This window comes from Capricornis sumatraensis, chromosome 15, assembly GCF_032405125.1.
Source record: "Capricornis sumatraensis isolate serow.1 chromosome 15, serow.2, whole genome shotgun sequence".
In the NCBI taxonomy this organism is placed as follows: domain Eukaryota; kingdom Metazoa; phylum Chordata; class Mammalia; order Artiodactyla; family Bovidae; genus Capricornis; species Capricornis sumatraensis.
In genome coordinates this window covers 32,363,202-32,379,546 of record NC_091083.1, presented here as the reverse complement: position 1 = coordinate 32,379,546, position 16,345 = coordinate 32,363,202, and the positions used below count along the sequence as shown (strand labels likewise).

General features: G+C 45.5%; 1 protein-coding gene across 2 annotated transcripts in view; it reads left to right on the top strand.

Moving 5' to 3' along the window:
- The window catches only part of FAM107B (family with sequence similarity 107 member B), a 215,265-nt gene that overhangs the window by 135,067 nt on the left and 63,853 nt on the right, over nt 1–16,345 (top strand). The window contains exon 1 of one of the 2 annotated variants that reach the window (XM_068987144.1): nt 5,945–6,070. The exons of the other annotated variant lie outside the window; for it this stretch is intronic. The gene's annotated coding sequence lies outside the window, so the exon portion shown is untranslated. Of the gene's footprint in view, nt 1–5,944; nt 6,071–16,345 lie in introns of those variants that run through there. 2 annotated transcript variants of the gene reach the window in all.

The following is a 16,345-nucleotide window of genomic DNA, read 5'->3' as shown; positions in this document are numbered from 1 at the left end:
GGATCGTCTTTACTATGCTTATGTACAGAGATGGTTTGTTTACTCATTAATATATACCTACTACTAAGACATCTTAATATTTTTGACAGGATGAGGGTTTAGTGCTTTTTCCCCCGTCTTTGCTTTTAAAGATTTTTGTTTTAATGTACAGGAAGACACTCAGGAAATCCTTCTTTTTTTCTGGTTTTAGATTTATGTGAAGAAAAAGACGTAAAAGTCAGACCTTTGCATCATGCCCTAGTTGTTTATGTGACTAACAGCTGTTTCTTTGGATTCTTAGGGGATGTTTAGTTGCAAAGTTGAATCACCATCTTATAGAGTCCCTTTGATTTTAAAATTATGAGTAATAAAGACAAGTGTTTTGTAAAAACAAAATCAAAATCAAGCATTTTAGGCAACACATATTATTAAAGGTTTTGAAATGAAAACTCTGCTGAATTTTAGACTCTAGAAATGGCAAAGTGTCCAGTACATTATGAAGCAGGGCTGTGTTGTAAAGTTTGCCAAACACTTTGTAGCAGATTAACCATTAACTATTAAAGGGAAGAGGGTTCCTTTTTCTTGCTGGTGCTGTTAGCATATTTAATGAAGTGATTCCATTCCCATACTCACAAATGCTCGTGCTCAAAGGGGTGGAGCCCCTAAACCTTGGATTTGGGCTACATCTGTGATTTTCAAACTACAGAATGTAGCAGGATGAGGTTAGATCTCAGTAGGCCTGATGGCTTCCTCTTTCACCCTTTGGGACCAGCTGCCATGGGAGGAAGTCCCTGTGAGCCTGCATCTGAGGTACCCAAGCAGATGGCTCTAGTCAACATCTGGACTTTGAGGCCACTCAGGACAAGCTGGTCCATAGCCAACCTCCCAGGTGACAGCGAATGCATGATAGAGTGAAAGAGAACAGAAACCAAACAGAGCAGAAGCAAGGTATCCCAGCTGAGCCTCCTCCAAATTGCCAACCCACAGCATAGTGAGCAAATCATTCATTATTTTAGACCACTATGTTTTGCCATGCTGGGTTATTCATTAATAGACAACTGATATAGATATTGAAGAATATGACTTTTAAAATGTGAACTGAAAATTAAGATTCTATTTCTATTTGAATGAACTCTTATCTATTCAAATGGCCATGTACACAGTGCAAAATTTAAGACACAAAAGAGTATAGATATATAAAAAAATTTAACTCCTCTACTACTACTACCACTAAGTCACTTCAGTCATGTCCGACTCTGTGCGACCCCATAGATGGCAGCCCACCAGGCTCCCCCGTCCCTGGGATTCTCCAGGCAAGAACACTGGAGTGGGTTGCCATTTCCTTCTCCAATGCATGAAAGTGAAAAGTGAAAGTGAAGTCGCTCAGTCGTGTCTGACCCTTAGCGACCCCATGGACTGCAGCCTACCAGGCTCCTCTGTCCATGGGATTATCCAGGCAAGAGTACTGGAGTGGGGTGCCATGGCCTTCTCCTCTGGGGCACTGTTAAACCTTTCTCATCTGTTTGGAGCTCTGCAGGATGATGGTTCCGGGAAAAAAGCAACTATTTCAAGATCATACATAGGAAAATAACCAAGTGGGAGATTAAAACACAGCATATCTCATTCTGAATTGATTTGGTTTGTTCTATTTTATGTTCCCTCCACATGTTCGTCTCTGCTCTTCTCAGTTTTCTTTAGGAAAGAATATAAAAAGTCCCAGATGTCAAAGCAGAAGGATGAGGTTAAAGCTGAGAGTATGGGTGGTCTTTTCGGTGAGTGTTATAAGATGGAAGATTATTATGTGTACTCTGCAGTAGAGACTCTATCACTAATGATTGGTTAACAGACTAAAAAACCACTCAGGGGAACATTTTCGTTGTTTTATATTTGGAGAAAGAAAGTTTCTCTGTACACCTGGTGAACTATGCCAGCCCAGGACTAGAGACCCAGGGAGGTGCTGCCAGCTCACCTGACCTTCCTGAGGTTCTGTTCAAATCCAGAATATGGAATCTACCAGGACATCAGACTCAGACTGAGAGTTATGTGTCACTTGATGTAACCCCTAGGAAGTCTAGCTGTGTCCTGAAAGTCCAGGCTTATTTACTGGACAAACACCTGTCATGCCCTGAATATGGTCCAAGTGCTGTTGATAAAGGCGGTGGATCCAAGCATAAATATCATACTCCGTGTGTGTGCATGCCAAGTTACTCTGTTGTGTCTGAATCTGTGCGATCACATGGACTGTAGCCCGCCAGGCTCCTCTATCCATGGGGTTTCCCAGATAAGAATACTGGAGTGGGCTGCCATTTCCTTCTCCAGGGGATCTTCCCAACCCAGGGATTAAACCTTTGTCTTACTTGTAGGTGATTGCCACCTGGGAAGCCCCAACACTCTTGCAGGTGATTGCCACCTGGGAAGCCCCCAACACTCTAGTCCATAACCTTTTTAAAATTAAAAAAAGTTATTTCTTTTTGGTTGCTCTGGGTCTTTGTTGCTGGGTACCAGCTTTCCCTAGTTGCAGTGAGTAGGGGCTACTCTTCTTTGTGGTGTGTGGGCTTTTCTCTGTGGAGGCTTCTCTTGTTGTGGAGCATAGACTTTAGGTGCAGTAGTTGTGGCATGAAGGCTTAGTTACTCTGAGGCATGTGAAATCTTTCCCGACTAGGGATGCAACCAGTGTCCCTTGCACTGACAGGTGGATTCTCATCCACTGTACCACCAGGGAAGTCCTAGTCCATAAACTTTAAGTGCTTATTTCCAGGTTCCACCCACAGTGCCTTCAGGGGTCCCAAGCCAAATTGGATATTTGATCCTATCTGAATTAAGATCTCCTTATGATTCTCAGGAATGTGAAATATAATAGAAGCCCCAAACCGTAGACTTAATGAATGAGTATTGGCGTCCTATCTTTTAATAAAGCTTTGACTCAAGAAGTGCAAAGTAAATATTTGATCTCCTCTTATTGTTTTTGGTTTAGAAGAAGTAATGGTTCTTGATACAAAGGTAAGGAAGAGGCTGAGAGCTTCTGGACATTAATACCCCAGTCTAGGGAATAAGCTGCATGTTTCTGTTTCTCTCCAGGGCAGGGAAGAGGCTATATGGTCACTTATCACATCTAGACACTCTGTCCATTGTCCTGGCATCATCAACGTTTGTCCAGGCTGCTTTGAGGGGACGTTATAGACTCACTGGTGGGTCAGTGCTTTTCCAGGGTTAGAGTCTAAAAGTTAAGGCATCCTTCTGCTCAGGCTGCTGTAACAGTGGTTTAAACCACAGACACATTTCTCACAGTTCTGGAGCCTGAAAGTCCAAGATCAAGGTGCTGGCAGAGTTGGTCTCTGCTGAAGCTCTTTCTGGCTTGCGGATGACTGTCTTCTGGCTGTGTTCTCTCATGGCCACACACACACACACACACACACACACACACACACACACACACACAGAGACAGAGAGACTTCGGGTATCTCTTCCTTTTCTTATAAGGTCACCAGTCTTACTGGATTAGGTCCCCACTCTCATGACCTCGTTTTACCTTCCTAAAGGCCCTATCTCCAGACATAGTCACATTAGGGTTTGGGTTTCAACATACGAATTTGGGGAAGACATAATTCAGTCCCTAACATTTCTTATATGCCAGACACTAGGTTAAGCAGGAGGCTATGTATATCTGTGAAGATATGTATATCTATTAAGTATAAACTCTGCTCAAGGAGGGCACATATTTATAATTCGTGCGCTAATTATAAGATCATACTAGGTATGGGGGTGCAGAAAAAGTCCATTCAGTTTGAACAAGTTAGGAAGTCTTCTCAAAGGAACCTGGGTTTCAGAGAGGAGAGGAGCTCTTGGGGGTTGGGGTGGGGAGGTGTGCTAGGCAGAGGGGAGGCATGTAGAAAAGCCAGCAGGTAACTGATTCTTTCATGCAGTCCTCACAGTCACAAAATAGGGCCATTTAGCAAATATAGCACTCTGGCTGAGTGGAGCCATGGGTATGTGTTTGGAGGAAGTAGAAAGACCCCAGGAAGGTCATCAAGGTGACATCAAAAAATGTGTTGCTCTATGGGGTACTGTGTGAAGGAACTTGAACTGGGTCATGTAGTAGGAATTGGACATCCTTTAAAGGACTTTTCATTTTATTTATTTTTAATTGGAATGTAATTGTATTACGATATGTTTGTTTCTACAGTACATTGAGGTGAATCAGCTGTGTGTGTGTGTATATATATATATACATATACCCCCTCCCTCTTGAGCCTTGCTCCTGCCCTCCCCATCTCTCCCCTCTAGGTCATCACAGAGTACGGAGCTGAGCCCCCTGTGCTATATAGTAGCTTCCCACTAGCTAAGGGTTTTAAGAGCAGATTGGAACTTTGAAAGTTCACTGGGGAAGGAATCTGGAGGAAAAGCATGTGTGAGATGGGAGGCTGGGGATATTGGGAGGCTACTGCTACAGGGTGGTGACAGAGCCCAAAGGCCAACTGTGGCAGAACCGGTGGGATGGGGGCAGGGAGAGCCATCAAGGCATCATGTAGAACTGAGTCCCATGTGGGGCATGGAGAAAATCTAGGCCGGATCCCAGATTCTGGTTTCGTGACTGGTGGATCCATTGTCAAGAGCAGAGCCAACACAACCTAAGAACGGGAGAGAAGGAAGACTTGTGGGGAACAGAGTGGATAAAGTTCACACAGGTGAATTTTTGGGCTTGGAAGACACTGTCTCTCTAAGTCCTGTGGCAGGTGATCCCACCCCCTAGCCGGCTTCAGAGCCTAGGGATGACCAAACTCTAAAGTGTTATGACTTCAGAGCATCTTTGGAGGAAGTTATTGGTTCATGTGCTCAGTTGCTAAGTTATGTACAAGACTCTTTGCAACCCCATGGACTGTAGCCTGCCAGGCTCCTCTGTCCACGGGATTATCCCGACGAAGAATACTGGAGGGGGTTGCCATTTCCTTCTCCAGGGGATCTTCCCAACCCAGGGATGGAAGCGGAGTCTCCTGCACTGGCAGGTAAATTCTTTACCCCTGAACCACCGGGGAAGTCCCAACTGGTTTACCAAAACCCATAATTGATATAACTTTTTTGTGTGATCATGACCCAAGCTGTTTTGGTCAGAAAGGTTTGCCCATAAATAAGTGCTTATTCATCTGCGGCCAAGAAAATTAAAAAGCTTTTGATCTAAAAGCCATTACCTGTTGTCTTTATTGTTTGTTACCCTGAAACAGATACCTCCCCCACCTTTTTATTTTTTTTAACCTGCTGTGATTCAGGTAGATTGTAATCTAAGAGTCTTAGGGTTGGTCAGAAAAGCAATTTGCTCTAAGAGAGATGAGAAAAATGAAAACCTGAGAGGAAAAAAGAAAAGAGGCAAAACAAACCGTTTTCTCCTTTCCTATAAATTTAAATACCCTTTCATGAATGAGGAGGAGGAGTCTGAACAAATTACCCGGTCTCTGGGTTTCAGGCCCTGGTTGGCCAGTAAATTTGTACAGTTACAAAACAAATCTGATTCCCTGTCCCTTTGAGTTTTCTCTGGAGACGTGTTGGCAGGATTTTAACGGGGAAGCTTGAAGCCAGACAACAGCAGCCAAACACTCCACAGTGCTTGTGTTTGCGGGGGTGGTGGTAGTGGTGGCGGGCTGTGTGTGTGTAATTTAATTTCCCATTTCCCTCATCTGGTGATACTCAGTTTTTTGTTCCAATACAGTATTCTCTCTTCTTCGAGAGTTCCAAAAGCGAACCAAACTAAAACCACAGAAGGAAAACCTCCGGAACCAAACCCGCTGACTTTTTCCCGGTATAGCCCTAGTGGGCCCCGGTCCGGAGCGCAGAGCTCCAGCCAGCGCGGCGGGGCGTGTCCGAGGGCGTAGCCTCGGCAACCTCGCCCCGCCCCAGCCCCGCCCCCGCCCCGCCCCGCCGCTTAATTCGGACGCTCCGGGCCGCGGGGTGTGAAAGAGCCGCCCAGCGCCGGACGGGTAGTAGCCGCCGTCAGAACCGCCGCCCGGGCCGCTCTCAGCTGTTGGGCCGCTGGGTGCCGCCGCGGCCGCCCGGAGCGAGCGCCGGGGAGGGAGCCGCGCGCCTTTGTGCGCGCGCCGAGGTGGGTTCGCCTCCAGCACTTACTTTGCACACAAAGACTGGGAGCTGAGGGGAGGCGGGGTGCCCGCCAGGGCTACGGCGCGGCCGCCCACCTTGCTCTGACCCCCGGCGCGAGGCTTTCCCGGTGGGAAGGGCCGCCAGGCTTCCCCTCCCGGCGGCTGGCGCTGGGGCGGGGGTCCTGGCGTGCGGGGGTTGGGGGGTTACGGTGCGCAGGGCGGTGGGCTTGCGGGGAGCTCCGGCCACCCCGCGCGGTGCAGGGGACCGGTCCGGGGTGCGGGGTCGGGGCGTGGCAGGGCCCGCGTGCGAGGAGTCCCCAGTACCCGGGGGTGCAGGGGATACGGGGGGCGCCGCCAGGGAGGCGAGCCTGGGCGGCCGCTCCGCTCGGCTTTTTGTTGCTTCCTCGGCCCTGAAAATGGAGAGACCCTGCTTGGAGGGATGCGCTGCCCACCGGCTGCGCCGCGCGCGGCCAGATGCCGAGCCCGGGGCGCCCGGCTCGCCCCTCGCAGCCCTGGCCGTCGCGGAGCCTCTGCCTGGACAAACAAAGGAGGGGCCGCGGGGGGTGGGGGGGGTGTTGCGCCGCTGGTTGAAAGGTGATCGGGGCACTGTTTCCCAAACAGCCTGCAAGTAACTTTTCCATTTCTGCCTCCTGTCCGCTCCGCTCCTACTGCTCCAGTGAACCCAGTATGTTGGGTGGCGTCTGTACCCAAGGAGTCCTAAAATTTTGATTCTCATAACTCCTCCCCCGAGCATCTTCGGGTCCTCTCTGGAATAGCGTGGATGCCTCTGGCCAAGTTTTGACGAGCTTTATAGGGGATGGTAACAGTCAGTCCTTCTGAAATATGAAGAGGAATCCCGTAGAGGATAAATAGCAGATCTTCTCTGTAGTAAGATACCATAGCCTGCCTTTCGCGGGAAGACTTGAGTCAGTGACAGTAGAGCAAAGTTCTTCGATGAGAATGAGTGTGATATTCAAGACAAATATAGAAAATTGGAATAAGGCCTGTTAGGCTTTATATTTTTAACTTGCCAACAGGTACTTAGTTTCTCTTCGGACCGTCTCCCCCTTTCATCACGTTGGAGATTTCAGCTGTACAAATTGCTTTAAGTTGAGATAGTATCTGAGGTGCATGTCTAGAGATTTCTTAGTGCTAGTAGTTTCCAGTTTAAAGCTTTTAGGTGTAAAATTATATATGTTTATTAACAAATTGCAAGAAACATAGGGAAAAAAAAGTCACTCATGTACCCAACCACCCAGACATACCCTAGAATAAAGGCTTGTTTGCTTCATTTATGGCTTGGCAGCCCTGGTGTGAAGTGTGTGTGTGTGTGTGTGTGTGTGTGTGTGTGTGTGTGTGTGTAGATGAATGTGAATGAATGAAGGAATTACTGATTATTAATCTTGACCACTGCCATCGGTCTAAAATATGATCTCTAATAACCTTAGTCTACAATAGTGTTTTGCCAACAAATTGTTTGAAATATATTTCCTTATAGCCTTGCAAATAACCACCTGTGCAGAAGGGGGAGGGAAGAAGTAGGAAAAAACAATGCAAGTTCCACCTAAATAGGAAAGAATGGACTGATGAAAGTGTTTAATTTACTCTGTTCCTTGGATTTCAGGAGTAGCTTTGGGTTGACTTTTTTAAAAAATAAAAGCAACCTCTCATTTTTAAAAGTGTTAAAAAAATAAAATTGTGTTCTAAGATCCATGAAAAATTGTAACAGAAAAGAACTCTTTGTAGAATCAGGAATAGCTATGGTTTTGTAGCTGGTGACATGCTTGCTTCTAAAAGACCTTACATTGGGAAAGTAAAACAAGAAGGATTTTCCTGTGAGTGTAGAGAGTAGTTTTTAAGTGCCTGTGTTCTGGGAAAAAAACAAACAAAAACCGTGTTCAACCACACATTTGGCCGCTGACTGTTTTTGTCATTATATACTTTTATTTTCCACTTGTAAAATTTTCCCACATTTAATTTCTCCAGTATGAAAATTTAAAAAGAGGTCTTGGAATTGACTGTTTAGAAGTGCTTGATTGATGATTAGGATGATGCAATGTTTTTTGAAGTTAGAAAAATTTACGAGAAGGAAGTTGTGGTTACGTGTTGTCAGGTGCAATCTGTGTTCCTGTTTCTAACATGGGGCTCGTTACTCTGCATATGTGTTTGGGGGGTTTACAATGCAGTACAGTTGACTCTCCAAACCCCTGAGTTTCACATCCCCATGGTCAACCAATCAAGTATTGAATCTGCAGGTGGCAAACCCCAAGATGCAGAGGGCCAACTGTATTCATCATACTGCACTGTTTTATATAGGGACGTGAGCATCTGTGGATTTTCGTGTCCTCAGGGGTCCTACAACCAATACCCATAGACACAAGGTCAACAACAGTGACCTGTGAGTGTCAAGTTTGTGACCTGTTGTGATAACGGTACCTTTCTCCATCCAGAAGTCAAAAGAAATTAAAATAGGGACTATCAGAATCTCTCAAGTCTTATTTTTCAACCCTCCTGTGACCTGGAACAGTCTGAGCAGCACAGCCAAGCTGGACGTGAGGTCAGAGTTGAGTCGTTTTGCTCTGAAAAGTTCTTTTGCCTCACAGGGAGGAGAGAAAAGTTTGGAAGTGGTCCAGGGTTACAGACTTGTATGGCTGTTTGTGATGGTCTGTCCCTGTGGCCTGGAGATTCCATTCCTGACATGTTTAAAAGTAGGCTTGGTTTGAATTTGAGAGAAGTGCTCTGAGAAGTCTGGTTCCTGAGCTGTATGTGGTAGGATGCATGTGGTCATTCGTTCATTCATTCCTTTGATTTCTTCATTGTTTAAAATGTCACAGAGATGGAAAAGAGTTTTTACTGATTTAGAAGGGAGTAGTTAAGGTGTGGAAGACTTCTTTAAAAAGAGGGAACATAGTAAGTTAATAATATGGCTTCATATTTTTTTTAAGATTTTTTTTTAATGTGGACCATTTTTAAAGTCTTTATTGAATTTGTTACAGTATTGCTTCTGTTTATGTTTTGGTTTTTTGGCCATGAGGCATGTTGGATCTTAGCTCTCTGGCCAGGGACCCAGTCTGTACCCCTTGCATTGGAAGGCAAAGTCTTAACCACTGGACTGCCAGGGAAGTCTCATAGGGGTTCATCTTCTTAATGTCCTGTCTGCCCTTTCCTTCCAGAATTCTCTGTGAAAATGTTTGGAGAAAAGGGGCCAGGAGGTTTGGTTGGGTGAGGTCTAGATTTGAGGCATTTTTGAAGTCCCCGGATATCTTGAGAGATAGGAACTTGTCAGGCTTTTTTAAGTCTGGAGAAAGTAGCTGTGAGCACTGACCTGTTTTTGCATCTCACTCTGGGCTCCCGTTGTGCAGGGAGAGAACTGTGCAACGGAGGAGTCTGTGTGCACAGCCCGGGGCCACTTAGTGCTGGAGTGGCCTGAGGAGACTTCATTGCATTTCCTCACACAATTTCCTTGTCCAAGCTTGGCCTAGTTTTGCTCTTCGTTTGCGAAGCAAACCACTTTCTCCCTTTCTCCTTCTCGTGCAAGAAGTGCTGGGCCCCATCCGTCTGAACTGTAAACCTTTCCTTATGCAATGTACCCAGGGAACTCCGCTGGAAAGGATTCACGCTTTTATCGCATCTGATGCTGCTGATTCCAGGACCCTGTCAGTAAAAGAGAGAAAATCATTGGTCCGTTGCCACTTTGTCCTAGTGAATGGACGAGAGGCTATTTCTAAGGCTGATTTGGAGATGCTTTGTTTTCTATTCATTCCTTCATTGAACAAACATTTTCTTAGCTCTTCCCATGTGCTGGCACTGCCCTTGCATTGGGCATACTGCAGTTGACAAGTCCCATTGCACCCCTGTCCACCTGGCAGGGTAGGAGAGGGAAATATTTAAAGAATTGCGTAAAATCATGCAAACATTGAGTTTAATGACCATGATGTTAAGAGAAGGGAAGGGAAGCTTTGTGAATTAAGGTGTCTCAGAAAGAATGGTGTAAATCTCGGCTCAGGCTGTGGGATTGAGTTTCTGAACTGTGGGTGAAGTGTCTGGGGTGAGAGGCCTGGTGGGAACTAAGTGTGATTTACCCCAGGCTGAGAGCTTGGTGATAGGAGCTTGGTGGAATAGATTTGGAAGACTGTTCAATTGTGTCTAGAATTTGGCTGAGGGTTTCGGACACTTTTCTGGTATAAAATTGAGGAGGGACTGGGAAACCAAGGTCTTGTTCTTAATGTTCTCGCTGAAGGTGAACCTGCAGGCCAGTTGGGGACAAGGTGTCCCAGCAGGTCCGAGGGATTCCCAGGACCTGAGGGCTAGTGTTATGTGGTGGGGGGAGGCAGGACCAACTACATCTGTGCCCACCCCAGGTTCTGTTACTATTGAAAACATAAGAGAGGGGTTTGTGTGGAAATTGTGGGAAGACTTATTTAAGAAGACCTTTCAGACTCGGGTGAGCTGTAGGAAGGAAAACGGGGAGCGATGCAGAAAAAGAAGGACTGTTGCTTTGACATGAGTGAACTCTTCTGTGAACTCTGCCGTTCTACCAAGGGTTGCATTTAAGGTCCAGCAGCTGATCAGAGCAACTGTAAAGCAGTAGCTGTAGTCTGTGCCTCGCGTGCTTGGGGAGATGGGAAGGAGGCATAGTTTGGTGACAGTGATGTTTCTTATAGACAGCACAATCTTGGAGTTCTTCAGTGTGAAAAAAAAGCTCCCTCAACCCTCAGAGCGGTGAAAACAGCATGACCTGTGTATGGGCTGTCTGTAGTTCTATTCCTGGATATGCTACTGAATTATAAACCCTTAGCAATAGTTTCATGAAGAAGTCTTAAATGAAGGATTGTAGAGCCTAGGCAAGACATAGGGGAAAAAAAAAGTGCAGGTAGACCAGCTGTCCAAATCCTGGTGGGTTGTAGGTATGCATTGTTTGGAGGATTTTTGCACTTTGTTCTCTGTTCGCTTTTCTGTTGTCAATGCCAAGGGTATTATAGTGAAGCATCTATGGGGTACAGCCCTGCTTGGTACCAGCCCTGGGCAAGAGGAGTGAAATTGGGGAACGGGGCCTGTTAATGAATGTGCTGTAGGGGAATGGTTTGGAGCTTTGAAGTCAGACGCATCTGAGTTAGAACCAGCTGCTAAAGAATTCACCTGCAATGCAGGAGACCCCGGTTCAACTCCTGGGTCAGGAAGAAAAGCAGGGGAAGGGATAGGCTACCCACTCCAGAATTCTGGGCTTCCCTGATGGTTCAGATGGTAAAGAATCTGCCCGCAATGCGGGAGACCCTGAGTTAGGAAGATCCCCTGGAGGAGGGCATGGCAACCCACTCCAGTATTCTTGCCTGGACAGTCCATAGGGTTGCAAAGAGTCCGACATGACTGAGCAACTAAATACACACACACACACACACAGAGCTTCACACACACACACACACACACACACACACACACACAGCTTCACACACACACACACACACACACACACACACACACACACACACACAGAGCTTCATGAGCTCCACAAGTCACGGAGCCCCTGGGAGCTCTAGTGCTCTTGTCTGTGAGATGCACTTGGTAAGATCTACCTCAAGGGCTTGAAGCCTTAAAACGCAGTCTGTGAGACATGGCTGGCCATGGGTGTTTAGGCTCTTGTGTCATCGCGCACAGATATTTGGTGACAGCAGTGGTGCCAAGATGCTGATGAGGGACACCAGTGAGAGGAGGCGAGGGGTGAAAGACTTTATCACTTTTCATCTGACCTTTCGGGATGCCTTCACATGCCTTCAGGAGTGTTTTAAAGATAACCTGGCTTTGCTATTAGAAACGGTGTGTTTTATTCTATTCTTGGACACAGATTCTGGCACCCTTTGTAAAGTGTCATATTCACATGTCTAGGAGAGAGGCTGTGATCCCATGCTGTCAGCTTTTCTGTGTCATTGTTAGTATATGTAACACAGAGTGCACTCGGTGAACATTCAAGTTAAACTCACATTTCATCCTGGTTTTTCAGGCATCTGGGCGTGATCCATGCTCATCAGTTTACAAAACCATGCAGTCATGTTATGAACTCCTGCAGTATAAGTCATCAGTTGTTTTGGGGTGTCTCATAGAGAGGTATGAACATGTCCTTGTGCTGGAGGAAGTTAATGCCATTGTGGATATGTATAGAAGGAGGCTTTCTAGGTGTCTCAGTGGTAAAGAATCTGCCTGTCAATGCAGGAGATCAGGAGACGTGAGTTGGATCCTTGAGTCAGCAAGATCCCCTGGAGAAGGAAATGGCAACCCACTCGAGTGTTCTTGCCTCCAGAACCCCATAGACAGAAGAGCCTGGTGGGCTACAGTCCATGGGGTCACAAAGAGTCAGACACACACACACACACACACACACACACACACGTATAGAAGCACTTTCTTTTGAATGTTCTGTTCCCATACATTGTCATGTCATTTAAAATAGGTAAAGCTGTGGTCAAGGTTCTTTGTCTTCCTTTCATTTTTTCCCAGATGCCCAGAGTAGTGCAGTGTGTTGGAAAGAGAGAGGCCTAGTGTCTTAAAATGTTTGGAATCCTGGGCCCATGTTCACCATTAATGGTTTCCTAGCAGGTCATTTATTTGTCTTTTTTCTACTTCCTTATCTATATGAAGATAATCAGCCTTACCTACTACTTAGAGTGGTCTTGAGGGAGAGGTGGAAGCCTGTCTTCAGTTTCCCTACGGGCACATGCAGGGTGATCAGTCGTCATTCCTGGGGCTGCTCTGGGTGGGGTTCAGTATCATGTCACCCCCTAGGATCAGGTGACTCTTTGAAGGTGAGGGGGGCAGGGCACAGAAGGGAGAGCAGGACTGGCTGCATCACCCTTTGTTTTCCTGCTGTGGGATGGGAGTGAGGGAGCATCAGTTACTCTGTGCTTGTGGCAGGAGTCACCATGGGCGTGTACTACCCTGTCAGACTTAGCATCCGACTGGCTGAGACAGTTAACCTAGGAGGGCTTCCATATTCTCATCTGTGAAATGTAATTATAGTAAATATTTTCATTGTTACCAACTAACAGTTCTTGAGCACTTCCTTCCTGGCAGGTGTTGTGCTAAGTGCTTTATGAGAGCTCTTTATTCCTTCAGCAAATGCTTAGTGAATTTTTCTCCATGCCAGACCCTGTGCCAGACTCTGGAGAGTGTGGATGGGAGGGGTAAAATTCTGCCTGGATGGGGCTTCTCTTCTAGCGGGAAGACAGAGTGTAAGGCAGACACAGAAATGATGTCCTTCAGAGCCCTGTTGGTGCTGTAAAGAAATCAGGTCAAGGGGTAGGAGCAGAGGTAGGCCTGCATCTGTCTGTGCAAAAGCAAGTACAGATAACAACCCAGGGGCCAGAGGCAGTCATCATGCCGGCCTGCAGGCCACTGGGGACCAGGGGAGGGTCCTGAGCAGGAAGTGGTGGAGATCAGCCTTGTGTTTTGTAAATATACCCCTGTAGCCATGATTGCAAAGCCCAGAGTGGAGGCAGGAGGACCCATGGGAGGTTTCTGTGAGTCCTGGGGACTGGGATTGAGCTGGTGAAAAATGGTTGGATGGATCCTGAAATATTTTGAAGATGGAGCCATCAGGACTTGATCATGGTTTGGAGCTGATAACAGGACAGGAGAGAAGTCATGAGTGACATGTATGTGTTTAGCCTCAGCCCCTGGGTGAAAGTTGACACTGTTTATTGATCTGGGAGACCTGGAAGAGGATTATCAATGCGCACAAACAGCCTCTGAAATGAATGCCATTCTAGGCTTCCCATTTCACAGATGTGGAAACTGAGGGTTAGAGAAGTAACAAGTTGGCTGTAAGGTGAAGCCGAGTCAGGATTAGGATCCAGGTCTGGTCCTTGCCCCAGTCTTGTATTCTCAGCTGTTTTGCTGTGCTCAGCAAAGTATCTGAATTTACTATCAGAGTAGATAGGTCCTGTCAGTGAGAAAGGTCCTGTGCAAACACTGAAAACGTGTCTCTCTCTTTTTTTTTTTTTCATTACAGCCTTACTGAGCTGTCACTTATATACCATTCAGTTCCCTCATGAAAAGTGTACAGTTCCGTAATTTAGTAAGTTTGTACAGTTGAGCAGCCATCACTCCATCCAGTTTTTGACTTTATAGTCACTTCCTGTTTCCATCCCTAGTTTCAGGCGACCATTGATCTTCTGTCTCTAACGTTATGCCTTTTCTAGAAATTTCCTACACAGAGAATCATATACAACGTGGCCTTTTGTGTCCAGTTTTGTTCATTTAGCCAAGAGTTTCTGAGACTCATCCATCCTGGCACAACACATCTGGTCTTAAGGAACATTCTTTGCCTTGGTCAGAAAGAGGTGCTCAGTGCTGATGAGAATGATTTCCGTGGAGATGGGCCTTCAGATGATAAATGTAATAATGGTACGCCTTTCTGATTGTGCCAGGTGTGGTTTTGTTCATTATATTCTGTGGTCTTCCAAGAAATGCCACGAGGGAGGTACTATTAGTGTTAGTGTTTTACAAAGGAGGAGAAGTAAGCCTAGAGAGATGAAAAAGCTCGCCCCAGGTTCTAAGAGCTGGGATCAGACTTCGGCCTTGCTTCCTGTTGGCCACGACTCCACAGTCACTTAGCTGTGTTGATGAAACTTCTGACTTCTCAGCCTTAGGAAGGGCTTGGAATCCCAGGGGGAATAATGCACTTGCCAGGTCAATCTAAAACTGTAGTTTTAAGGAGGACATTTATTCTGCATTTTAATTTGGGCATCCTTGCATGGAAATGATGATGTCTTAAATTGATCCATTTTTGAAGAAACTTTCTTAGGTATGATGTGAGGATGGCACCAAATTAAAAACACATAATCATGTCATTAGGCAGAGTTTGTATGTTTGAGTTGTGTCTTCAATATTATGTTTACTAGAAGGGCAGTTTTTTGGGTATGAAGTTTCCCAAGGCTGTTACCTTCGTATTAATGAGTGGAATTTAATTAGGCATCATGCATTTTTCAAAATGTTTATATCATTATATGTTTATATTGATGTATTTTCCCTTCGGGGTAACAATTCTGTATTTAAACAGTATTTTCTCCAATTCACATATAGTTCATACTGGAGGATTTTGTCTTCCCCATTGCAGAGGAGTTCTTTGTACATCACAGATGGCTGAAAGTTTTAAGAAGAGTTTTAAACACTAAATATCTTTGTGTCTGTACTTATTTTTTAAAAGGTTATCAAGTTGCTTGTTAAGAGCTAGTTATATAATTTAGCCATGATAAGTGATAACCTCATTGGACTAAGGACCAACTTTGCATGAGATTCTGCCTTTGGTTTCTGGTAAGGCACTTTTTACTGGTGTCACAGCTTCCTAACTTTTTTAAATGGAATTATAGCATCTTTAAACTAACTCTGTAAGTGTAGTATAGCTTTCATTTTTAGGGATTTTAAGTTATAGTTCCAGTTTACTAGCTCAAAATAGCAAACAAAGGTGACTTTTTATTTCAGAAAACCTGATCTTAATAGTAAAAATTCAACAGGATTAAATTTTGATCTAAAAAGATTGCCTTTGAATCTGTGTTACTCTGATATCTTCCTGCCATTAAAACCAGAGGGACTGTATTCTTTTTGAAAACGATTAACCAGTGAAATGCCAGATCTTGAAAACTTAGCAGATGGGGACAGCCATTGTTGCAGACTCATTGGTTCTAAGGAGTTAAAAAAAACTCTCACGACTTCAGCTAGAAGAGAGTGCTAGGATTCGGGAGCAGAGGGAGAGACTTTAAAAAATGCAGTGAAGAAGCCTGGTCTTTAGTTGTCGTCACACTGTTTAACTTCACTCTGCCCTGGCTAGACAGCTTGCTTCAGCTGTGCAGGCTACCAGCACACAGAGCTCAGAAGCTGGAAACAGGCTCCCACTTGTTTGTGTTTGCATTCCAGGCTGCTTCCGACTGGCAGTATCCTTGAGAGGGGATGTGGTATTGGGCAGCCAAACCAAATAAAATTTAAATTGCAGGAGGTATAAATGGTTGGAGCAGTTTATGTACGTTCCACCTCAATAATAATAATAAAATAGTTATTATTTGGCCACACAGTGTGGCTTGCAGAATCTTAGTGTGGTGACCCGGGATTGAATTTGTGCCCCCTGCAGTGGAAACACAGAGCCCTAACCACTGGACCGCCAGGGAAGTCCCATTGTATCTCAATTACTTGGGGAAAAAAAAAAAGACCTGCAAACTACACAAAACCAAAACTCTCCAGGGACTAACTGCTAGGGTGGAGTCTTGTTCAAGAATGCAAAATCTGCATTACCA